Here is an 11,603-nt window from a genome sequence, read left to right on the forward strand (position 1 = left end):
CTGAACTGACCACGGTGTTGGCCAGAGTGTCTTCGGGTTGAGTATGGTGTGGTTGGTCGGTAGGCGCTGCAGGAGTAGAGTGCAGGTCGACCGGTGCAGTTGAAGATGGCTGGTCGAGCGGAGAAGGAGGTGGCGTTATTTCCTTTGTGGGAGGTGGCATGGTTTCCTTTGAAGGAGTTGCTGCTGAAGGACCTTCAATCCGGGCCTTCTTTGAAGCAGTTTGGTTGCTTTCTCCGCGAACCCTCTTGCTGTCTTTCTTCCTGTTCGAGGGAGTAGTAGTGGCGGTGTATTGATCGAAAACGTCTTCAAACGACATATCTGCATGTAAGGAAACATTGCAAGCAATGAGACAATATGTATAGATGGAGCTAAAAAGGAAAGCAAGTAAATTATATGTAAAGTACCCGTGCTATAACTACTGGTCGCTACATTACTTACTGAACTACTGCTACCCTCACTTGTTGCCTGGAAGAAATCTGAATCTAAGTTTGGAGTATACTTAAAGTTGCCGTCCTCATCAACTAAGTGACAGGCAATTGGAAAACTATCTAAGAATGAGAAGACAGTACCGTTCTCATCTGAAGACTCGTCGATGGGTGCAGGGGGTTCGAAAGCTTTCTTTTACCCCTTTCCCGTAGGGGCAGGGGGAGCAACTGCTCGCGGGGTGCTGGAGGGTTCCCTGATTGTCACTTTAGTCGTCCTCCTCCTTTGAGGTTGCGACACATCTCTGTGCTGCTCGGGACTCCCCTCGCCGGTGGCACTCCCCGCCGTTAACTCCCTCACATCCTACTGAGGTGCCAGAAGCCCGACCAGTCTCAGGTTTGCCTCAGTGACCAGCTGTTTGACGCCCTTCTCTACGCTGGACATGTTGGCCAGTAGGGGTGCTCGAAGCTCCATCTTTGGTGTAGGAGCTGGTCGTAGCCATGGACCTGAAGAAAGCTAAATTTCTAAGGAAATCATAGATAAAATAAAGGAAAATATGCGACCAGGCTAACAAGGAAGTTACCTCCTTGGGTGAAGGCTAAGTTGTTGATGACCAGGTCAGTTGTTAAAAAGTACTCTTGGTACTACTTTCCTACATTAGACTTGTAGGTAGTCCCACTCAGGAAGGTGCAGGTCGTTTCCTGGTGGCAAAAATGAAAGAACCTCGTATTTTCTTGGTTTGGGTTGGATTTAAGGTCGAACAAGTAGTTGACCTCGTGTGGCGTAGGAATAGGCCACTTCTTATGACTGTAAATGATATAGAGTGCGGAGAGCATTCTATACCCATTTGGGGTTATTTGGAAAGGAGGGACCCCAAAATAGTTCGCCACTCCTTGGAAGAAAGGATGGAGAGGCAGGATTGCTCCTGGCTCGATGTGATACCTCGACCTGGCACTGAAGGCGCCACTAGGAAGATATGCCCGTTGGTCGGTGGTAGGAAGAAATAAAGTAACCTCGGAAAGTCCGTACTTTTTGAGGAAATTATTTATCATCCTACTAGTGATTGTGCTAGGAGGAACAAGGTACCATTCAACGTTTGGTTGAATGGCGTTTCGGGGTTGGGCTTGAGTTTGGATTTCTGGGTCGGGGGGATTTTCCTCTCGACCACTGGTCGAAGGAATTTCAGCCCGAGGAGCAGGCTGATTTGAAGGAGGAGTGGATGGTTTCTTATTCTGGGCTTTGGACTTTACTCGACCCATGTTTTGAGGTAGGGTTGATGGATTGTTTGAGGTAATATGAGAAAAAAGGATCTCTGGAATTATCTGTGATGGTTGTTCTTCGTCCTCGAGTAGTTGGGCCAGCAGAACGTCATCGATAGGCCTCTCACCTCCCCACGGATCTTGCATGAAAGTCTGGGAACAGAAAAGGGGAGATGAGAATCTAATGGCCAAAAGCATCAATATGTTTAAAAATTGGAATAATGTTGCTCGTGTATAAAAGTTAAGCTTTTATACGACCAGCAGCATTCTGACAAAAAACACTATATTTCAAGTGAACAGTTTGGAAAATTGATTAAAAAGCATAAGTGAAAAGTTTCTCAGGAACAACTTTTCGACTCTAAAAGGGCGGGAAAAACCCAGTTTTTTCTACAAGCTTAGAAATAGAATTTTTACTTCGATTTCACGCCCTAAGTTAAAAATCCTGACTACCGAACTGATTCCTAACCCCAGCAGAGTGTCTTTTTCCAACCATATTAAACATCGATCAATATGACCATTTATCCCAAGACAGTTTCGGTCAAGAACATTCAAGAGCTCAGGATACTAAACAGATAAAAAAATATATATTGCACAGCATTTCAACGGCTGAAAAGGTTGATAAACTTACTTGGATAAATATTGAAGCAAGTCTCTGAGATACTAAGTCAGTTGGCTGGGCAGAAACTCCATGAATCGTCGAGTTCATTTGTGGATTCTGGGTTCGTCTGAGGATTCTAGGTTTTCCACGCCTTGTTCTTCGGTGTTCTTGAAGAGAAAGTAGAAAGTAAAAAGTGAAAAATGATCTTGAGGGATTATCTATATTGATCGTAACACGATAAAAGAGGTAATCATGGAATTACTTTTTTTTCAAAGCATGCGGAAACGCAATAGCCGTCAGACAATTCCTTGGAAACTGAAAAGACATGATTGGTTGCCTTTTTCGAAAAGGCATGGGCGACTCTAACATATTTGGTGGGGTACGCAAAGGGTCAGTTTCCTAAGTTTACTTTATGCTGGTCGCAGTAAAATAAACTTGGGGGGTAAATGTTTACCCAAAATTGGCTTCTGTTTACGTGGTAAGAATTTCTCACATGTAGTTGGCACGTGGCAGCGTCAAAGTAAAGAGGTACTGTTCGACTATCGACCAGATCCTTGTTGCTTCATCAGATCTCGTGATTAGATGCGACCAGCCTAGTCGAATGTTTTGGTTTACTTCCTTTAAAGATATGTAATCTTGTAATAACTGCATTGATTATTTCCTCTTTATTGCCATGATACGCTGATATTAAAGATAATTAAGGCCCATTGGCCCATGTAACCCCCCTTGAGCCTATAAATATGCATGAGAAGGCTCAAGGAGGGGACTTTTGAACTTTTGTTCTGAATACTCATAGGAAGAGTGTAAATGTGATTATCCACCATTTTGTTGTAATTCTCCTAAAGCTGGTGAAACTCAAGAACCTTAGTTCTTTGATCATGGCATTAGGATTCAACATCAATAATAACACTAAGTGGAAGTAGGTTGTTACCACATTGTTGGGGGCGAATCACTGTAAATCATCTGTGTCATTTCTTTACCATTTGATTCCATTCTTGACTATCATCTCATTTCTTGTCGTAATTCTGACTCCGTGTTGTTGGCCAAATCGAGGGTGAACAATATATATATATATATTCATGGAGTAGGTAATCATATAGTCAAGAGCCAGGCTCTATCAGAATCTCATGCTCCCTAATACAATGTGCAGGTAAAGCATTTACATTCTATTTAGGCAGTTAAGCATATAACTATAGAAATAGTACCCATTCCCTGAGTGAAGCTATCTTTAGTGACGAGTGTACATGCCTAGCTTGTCTTTAGGATCCCTTAACCTTGGCTTGCTCTGATACCAAGTTGAAACGCCCTAAACCCCAGGGACCGTTACGATGTGCATTTTAAACAGTGCTAAACTCGCTAATCGAGTCATTTGGCCATAATCGTGTAACTAAGTATGATTAGTAGTTTAGGGTTAAAATTTTTGGTTAAGATATAACATTTCACTAAAATGTTTACTGTATACATTGGGATCCAAAAAATATAATTTAAAGGTTAATTACAAGAAAATATTTACAACCAGCCGATCTAAGTGGCAAAATAACCCTAGTTCCTCTTTCAACCCTCATCCGTGGCAGTCGAGCAGCCGCATATGTACACATCGTCACCTAAGCTCTCCAACTCTAGGGAGGTCCAGCTTACTTTTGCCTTTACCTGCACCATATAGCACCCGTGACCCGAAGCCCAGCAAGAAAACTCAATATGCTCATGAACAGTAATAACATGTTACAAAATCATATTAGGCATGCCTTGCAATAATATCCATATTCATGCATGAAAATAAGTTCAGATAATGATGGGGGATCGTGCCTTCCTGAATGGATGACTATCAAGTCAATCCTAATCAGATGAGTGATTTAACACTTTCAGGTTCTGTTAACCATGATGGGGCTTATATCCCTAATCAGATGAGTCACTGAGGAGTAAGTCACTAACATGGGTTCCACACCCTCAGATGAGTGACTGATGAGCTAGTCACTAACTTAAACCAAATGAGTGATTGATGAGTGAGTCACTAACATGGGTTCCGCACCCTTAGGTGAGTGACTGATGAGCAAGTCACTAACTTAAACCAAATGAGTGAGTGATGAGTGAGTCACTAACATGGGTTCAAAACCCTCAGGTGAGTGACTGATGAGTAAGTCAGTAACGTGGGCTCAACACCCATAGCCATGTGACGATGCAGTCACCTAGGCCTTCTGGCCCTGGCTCTAAGTGACTAGCCATTAGGCTAGACAAGCGCTTTTAGTTTTCATCGAACTTAAGGTCGATTCGGCATTAATGTTCATGATGAGTCATTCAATGCTTATGTTGATTAGATCTAATCATTTCGGCTTGTGTTAAACACATCAGTGTCGTTCTCGACTCTTAAGCCAATACCATACGGCCCGTGCCAATTTTTGACTCATGGGTCCGTGCCATGCACAAGTAAGCAATGTAACCAAGCATATATCATATGTCAAATATCCAAATGCAGGGCATTCAACATGCTTACTTAACAATTTCTGGCATAATTATGATCATGCACAAACACAGAGACTCAAGCTCTGATCAATCTCATATTCAACATTCATGTCATGCCCTAATCACATGTTTCTCATGCATCACATACTGGGTGCAATTTTCTTACCTCTGGTTCGAGCGAGAAATAACAATTGAACGACCCTTGAGAATGATCGATCCTTTAATCCCTTAGCGGTCACCTAGTCATAACCAGATATGGAATCCCAATTAATGAAAATGAGCAATGAAAGGTTCTTGACCTAAACCTCACTTTCCGGAACCTCGAATTGTACCAAAATGGTGAGTAGATTCGATCCCGAGCCTTAGGAATTGAAACCCCGAGCCAAAACCCTCAAAAGTGCCCAAAATCTACATCAAAGAAAATAGGGTAGCGCTACAGCGCTGCCCCCCTAGCGCCCCAATGCTACAACTAGGGTAGTCTGGCCCTGGACAACGCTGTAGTGCCCTCCCTTGGGTGCTATAGCGCTAGGACCAGGCTAAAACAACCTTGCTTCTTCATCCTTAGAGTTTTCCATTTCCAACCTGAAATTCAAGATCCCAAACTCCATCCAAACCCCCAAATGAACCCAAATACCATATACACAAGCCTTAGGCATCATAACCCAAGTAACCCTAGCCAAAAACTCCAATCAATTCCCATTATCCAACTCAAAAATCAAGCTGAAACTCAATGAGAAAAACAGAGCAAGAACCATAGTTTTAGTGGCTAGAAACTTACCTCAATCTCATAATCACACCCTCTTCAATGGAAGAACATAACCCTAGATCATCAAAGCTTGGTTCCTCAAAAGAGCTTCAAAATTCAAAAGAAAAAAAAGAAGAGAAAATGGTGATCGGTTGAAGGAGAAGATGATGCTCTATTTTGCTTAACTTTCCACAGCCTTCTCAAAGTTTATATCTATCCTTAGGTGAAAAGACTAAAATTCCCTCAAGCCTATTTAAAACCATTAACAGCCACCAAGGGAAAAATTGTCATTTCCCGCCTATCTTGTTAATCATAATTAACACCCTCCAATTCCCATTATTTCCAACATTCTCAAATGTTAATAAATCATATCTCATTACCCTTTAATTCCCGACAATGTTCTAATCCTAAAATTACCCCGAGACTCACCCCGAGCCCCGAAATTAACCCCATTATGGCGAGACCGATAACTTGCATTCAAAGATCGTCTCATGTCGGATGGCTTGAACAAATCCACATTATAATGTGGTCTTACTCACAATTCACCAACATGCATGAAAATACACAATTACACCCTCAACGAGCCAAATTACCGAAATTCCCTTATAATGAAATGTGAACCCACATGCATGCATTTATCATCATATTATAATATAATTCACATAAACATGCATATAATCATTTAATGGCATAATAAATCAATTATGGCCCTCCCGGCCTCCTAATCAAGGTCCTAAACCTTATTAGGAAATTTGGGGCATTACAGACACACTGAAGAAAAGGCTCGAAGAAGCAAATGGAGTGTGGCCAAAACAATTGCCAGAAGTACTCTGGTCGTATAGAACATCTCACTGAACAGCAACAGGCCATAGACCATTTTCCTTGGCCTATGGGTATAAAGCAATGTTACCCATTGATTTAGATCCACTATCGTATAGAAGACTGACATACGACCAAAGCACGAATAACCAGTTATTAATGGAGTCTTTGGATATGGTCAACGAAAGGTGCGAGTAGGCTCAGCTTAGAGCTGCAGCTTACCAACGAAAGGTCGCTCGGTATTTTAACTCAAAAGTACGCGGAAGAAAGTTTGACGTGAGAGATTTGGTACTTAGAAGGGTTTTTCTCAACACTCACGACTAGGTTGCTGAAGTACTTGGACCGACCTGGGAAGGTCCATATCAAATTTAAGAAATTCTTCAACCTGGCACATACAAACTTGCTCGCTTAAATGGAGATCCCGTTCCTCGCTATTGGAATGGAAAACACCTGCGCAAGTATTACCAAAGAAAAATTATTTTTAAAGAATTAACTTGTATTAATTTTACTTTTTACAAGTTTGTGAACAAAGGCTGGTCAGTTAGATGGCTGGTCGCTTATAAGTGTAAGATCAAATTTTTTATCACTCGTACAGACACGAATTTTTTCCATTTCATTACGAGAAATAAAAGGAACTGTGGGATGCCAGTTATTCTTGCTAATTATTGAATTAATTACAAGTATTTGCTCATTACGTATATTGTTTTGCTATATTATCATTGATTGTTTAAAAGTACACGAGCAGTAATGTTCGAACAAGTATTGGTCATGGCAAGTGACTGAGAACCTTAAGCTCCTCGATCACTTGGGGGGCATATAAGATAATAAGCGAGCAAATAATATCAACAAAGACATATGTAAACACACGAACAAAATAATGGAAAGCATACATCTTAATAAAGTGTTATACGCTAAGTTCGGTCATACGAGCAGATGTTATAATAGCAATGATAATATATTATAATATCACAATGAAATGTCTTTGCACCACGAGCAAGTACTGCTCGGATGTAATTAAAAATATTAAAAGGAAATTAGAGCTGCCTTAGGCAGCGTATTGTCTTAACATCACGAACTGTTGTTCGTATGTTGTAATTATATAAATAAAATTGTTACTATGTAGTTGAAGGAGGGTCTTGTTGAGATTGTTGGTCAACTGAAAGTCAGACTTCTTCTTTCGCACCATCGATGCCTGTCGCCAAGGAAATTTCAGGAGAATCTGAGGCATTTTGAGCATTTCTTTCCTCCTTTAGGCGAGCAGCGCACTTGGAAAGTTCAGCTTGTTTTACCTGCTCAGGAAGATAATCAAAGTTTGACTCTGGATTATTCTTCCAAAACATGTAGAAGCAGTTGAAGGTAGCTCATCAGAACCTCTCCAAGTTTTGGGAATTTGTCTCCTCGAGCAGCTTCACTCGCTCCTCTAGACCAGTGGCCATCTTCATGCTCCCCTCTAGATCCTCTTCAAGCTTGACTGCTTCCTCGTAGTTAGTCTCGGCAGCTTCCTTAAACTTTTCCTTGGCAGCAACAACCTTGGCCAGTCTTTCTTGGCTTCTCTTCAGTTCCTCGATTATTGGCGACTTTGTCTTCAGTCGCCTTAACCTTGGCCTCGCATGTTTTGATCTCCTCGAGAGCTGCCTTTTCCTTGGTTTCCCATGCCTTGATCTCCTCAGCATGTTTTGCATCGACCTTTTCAGCACGACGCCAATCGTTGTTCATGGTCAAGATTCCCTGCGAATAGTAGAAGAGTGAAGCTTTTAGAGCTAATCAAAGGAAATATTATTCGACTAAAACACTTAAACTAGGGAGTTCATTGAACCCACGGGCAAGGACTTGGCTGGGTTTCAAAGCAGGAAGATAGGCAAAGGCCTCCTGGCTGCGACGGTGCTTGGACAATTTCTACAGTTTTTTATTTGTTGAGCTATAGGCATGGCTCAATAAATTTGCAGCCAGAGATCTTCCTGCCTGGTCAGTTGAAGGAGCAGTGCGAGGAGGAGGGTGAGGCGTAGTTGATTTAGAAGAAATGGGAGCTCTTTTTCTTAGAGGCTCCCCACTGCCTTCTCTAGGGTTTTTTCTGCTCGACTTTTTCCTGCTTGGTGGAGCGTCTGCAGAAGCATCAATATAGAAGACGTCGTTGGATGGCATGACAACAAAATAAGAACAAACACGCAGATTTGTCAAAAATAGTTTTGTACAATAAAGGAACAAAATAAAGAGAAATTCTAAGTAGTATACACGAACTATTATTGCTGGTTGCTCCATTATCTAAAGAACTAGTGCTACACTCACTATCTGCCTCGAAGAAGTCCAAGATAAAACTACTGGTTGCAAATTTAATGTTGCCATCCCTATTAAAAAAATGACAAGGGATGGGCAAGTTATTAGGAAGTGAGAAATCTATACTGTTCTCGTTTGAAGATTCAAGTATAGGGCCGGTGTATTCCGGTAGTTTTTGTTTTCCCTTCCCATTTTGGGTAGGGGTATCAGTTGCTCGAGTATTAGAGGATGGTTCTCGAATGGCCACTCCCGTTAGTCGTCACCTTTGGGGTTGTGACACATCTTGTTGTTGCTCGGGAAATTATTGTCCTTCAGTGCCCTCTCCAGTGGCACTCCCCGCGGTGGATATCCTCACCTCCTAGTGAGGTTCTAAAAGGCCGACCAGCCTTAAATTTCTTTTCGTGACCAGCTCCTTGACACTTTTTTCTATATTCGTCATGCTGGCCAGAGTTGCGGCTCTTATCTCCATTTCTGGAGTAGGGTCTGGTTGGTACCATGGACCTAGATACAACACAAAACAACTAAGGACAAGGAAACCAATTGTCGATCAAAGATTAAAAGTTTACCTCCTCTTGTGAAGGCCATGTTGTCGCCAACCAAGTCGATTGTAAGAAAGTACTCTTGGAAGTACCTTCCTACATTGGACTTGTGGGTTATGTTACTCAAGAATGTGCGAGCAGACTCCTGGTTGTAAAAATGGAAGAACCCCATGTTGTTCTGATTGGGGTTGGATTTGAGATCAAACAGGTAGTTGATCTCATGCGAGGTAGGCACGGACCCTTTTTTGTGGTTTTATATGATATAGATTGTTGAAAGTACTCTATATCCATTGGGTGTTATTTGGAAAGGGGTGACCTCGAAATGATTGGCCACCCCTCAAAAAAATTCATGCGAGGGGAAGATTGCCCCTGCTTCTATGTGATACCTCGACTAGGAGCTGTAAGCGCCTCCGGGCATGTTTGCTCTTTGTTCGAGTGTAGGTTTATATAAGGTAATCATAGGAAGCCCATACTTATTGGGATATTTTGTCACCATTCTGGTCGATATGAAACTAGGAGGGGAAATGTAGCAGTCTACCTCTGCTCGAGGGCCATCACGGGGATGAGTTTTAGGCTGGATGTCTGGTGGTGAAAATTTTAAAGGTTGAGGATAGCTTGAAGGACCCTCGATATTGGTTGCAAGCTGGTTGGAAGAAGAATCTATGTTTTTCCTTTTTCTACGAGCAGTGTATTTGACACGACCCATGTTCGATTGGTCTTGTGATAGATTGTGTGAATGACTGGTCGTAGGGTTTGGGTGTGAAGCCGAAGGCTCGGGTAAAGGCAAAAAAGGTTGTTCTTGATCCTCAAACAACAAAGCGAGAAGATCATCGTCTATTGGTCTCTCACCTCCCCAAGGATCATGCATGAATATCTGAGAAGAGCAAAGGAGAAGTGAGAATCTACCACCAATAGATAGAAGATAGTGAAAGACAAGGATAACGTTGCTCGTGTATAAAAGTTAAGCTTTTATACGACCAGCACCATCTTAATAAAAAAAATGATAAACACGCGAGTAGGTTGAAAAGACATATTAAAAAGTGAATGTGAAAAGTTTTTTCAGAAAAACTTTTCAACTTCGGAAACAAGCGGGAAAAACCCAGTTTTTCCGAAATACTCAAAATCTAATTTTCACTTCGATTTTGGGCTCGAAATCTGTGTACCTATACCCCACATTGCTTTTTAAACATCGTCTAGTATTTTATATTGCCTAAAATCCCTATTCTAGAATATTTATTCTATGTATGTTTGCCTAAACCTCGTTACCCAAAATTTCCTCAAGAACAGCAGAAACTCAGTCATGGGAATTCGTAAATCAAGACTAGAGCACATGAAAATTTCTACAAAGATAAGAGGATGGATTCAAAAACTTACTTGGAGTACAGATTGTAAGAGAAATCATGAAGTTTTTGCTCGAAGTTGCTCGGAGACGTTTCAAATCGCACTAGAGTTTCTGGGTTTTCTTGAAGGTTTTTCTGAGTTCTTGAAGAGAGAGATGGTTTGGGTAAAAAATGAAAAAAAGGTAAGGAGGCTTATATTTATACTGCTTGGGGTAGCAATAGAAGGTAATGATGGGAGTAGGATTTTGATGCATGGGAAATCGTAATAACTGTCAAAACATGTCTGGGAAACGGTAAAGGTCATGATTGCTTGCCCTTTTTGAAAAAGTACGTACTGACAGATGTGACAGGTCAGATGGACTGCTAGTCGAGTAAGTTTATTAAATGTTGATCACATTAAAATAAACTTGGGGGACAAATGTTTACCCTGACAAATACTTACTTGCTAACGTAGCACAATCAGTGTGCACGTGGATGGCACATGACTGTTTAGTGATGGCAGTCTGGTCGACCAACGACCAGAATAGAAGTTGCTTGATGGATTCAAGAAAGATGTTGAACAGTATGACATAAGATGTGATGACATATGTGACCAGGTTTGATCGTAGTACGAAGCCATAATTCAAATACAGTTATAAGTTAGATATTTGATCCTATTTATGTGTAAAGATTATAATTTTCGTTATTATTAAAATGTGCTTGTAACAAAGTTTAAACATGGCCCATCGGCCCATATGTGTATCCTTGAGCCTATAAATAGGATGCATGAGACTTATTTAAGGATGGGCAATACTTTTTATTCAGAGAGAACTAGTGTTTTTTATACACGACTTTTGTATCATTTTTTGGAGCTTGTGAAACTCAGTGAACCCTAGTTTGCTGATCGCAGGTTTCAGAGTACATCAATAGAAACACTAAGTGGACGTAGGTCATTACCGATCTCTGGGGTTGAACCAGTATAAATCTTGGTGTTGCTTAGTTCTTGCATTCAGCTTATAAATCTTTATCGTTTTAGTGACTCCGTGTCATTGGCTAAATCATCAATCAACAATAACCAAAATATATATACCTCTCGGCAGTGGGAAATCTAGGGATCGGTGACTTCTCGGCAGATAGCAGTTGTGGCACTATTCTGGCATAGAGGTG

Source organism: Humulus lupulus, chromosome 8, assembly GCF_963169125.1.
Source record: "Humulus lupulus chromosome 8, drHumLupu1.1, whole genome shotgun sequence".
Taxonomy (NCBI): Eukaryota; Viridiplantae; Streptophyta; class Magnoliopsida; order Rosales; family Cannabaceae; genus Humulus; species Humulus lupulus.